At 52.3% G+C, this 725-nt stretch overlaps 1 protein-coding gene across 1 annotated transcript in view; it reads left to right on the top strand.

The window, feature by feature from the left end:
• Positions 1-233: 233 nt before the first annotated feature.
• The window catches only part of LOC113824414 (uncharacterized), a gene marked incomplete in the record, with an annotated part of 101,028 nt that continues 100,536 nt past the window's right edge, over positions 234-725 (top strand). Inside the window, 1 exon segment of the mRNA XM_070131455.1 lies at positions 234-349.

Genomic DNA, 725 nt, shown 5'->3' with positions numbered 1-725 from the left:
ACGAAATGTGCGTCCACTGCGCGCGGCGGAGACAGGACCACTGGCCACGGGTTTCATTCTCGTCATCAGGCGATAATCAGAATGAAACCTATTTTCCCCACCACCCCTTCCTTTTCCCCTCCCTCCGACGAGCATGGAGGGGTGACCACGCCCCCCCCACCCCCCCTGCTCCCCTCTCAGCCTCCGTGAAGGGCGAACGAGGAACGAGGGGAAGGGAAGTCAGTGTACCTGTAGACGTGGTGGAGGTCGGACGGCGCCGCCGCTCTCTCCCTCCCTCGCTCACTGAGACGCCGCCTCGGCCCGAATGTGACTAGAGAGAGAAAAAAAAGTTCGGAAATCATAGAAATAGGTATCCGGGATTATAATAATCCTCGTTTGAATTTCACTCGATAAGAGGAAACCTCGCTGAGGGTTCATTGCTTCCGATTCTCGAAAAAAAAAAAAAATGTCTGACGATGAATATGAAGTGGAGGATCAGATTCCCTTTGCGGGTCAGGCACCGCAGCGGGTCGCCCTCGTGTCCCTGGAATTACTATGAATGTGGCATTACCGTCAAATGAAGTTGGATTCGTGTCTGATACTTTTGACCCGCTGTCGCCTCGTATCGATGACCTCTTGGCCTCCAGTCCTCCGTGAACTCTCGAAGGAAGACATGAAGAGAAAAGCCAGTGCCAGATTTTCTTTATTTTAAGCTCTTGTAGGTTCTGATTTTCGTCTATTTGCAG

This window comes from Penaeus vannamei, chromosome 16 (genome assembly GCF_042767895.1).
Source record: "Penaeus vannamei isolate JL-2024 chromosome 16, ASM4276789v1, whole genome shotgun sequence".
NCBI classification, from domain to species: Eukaryota; Metazoa; Arthropoda; class Malacostraca; order Decapoda; family Penaeidae; genus Penaeus; species Penaeus vannamei.
This window is presented reverse-complemented; position numbering and strand designations above follow the sequence as displayed.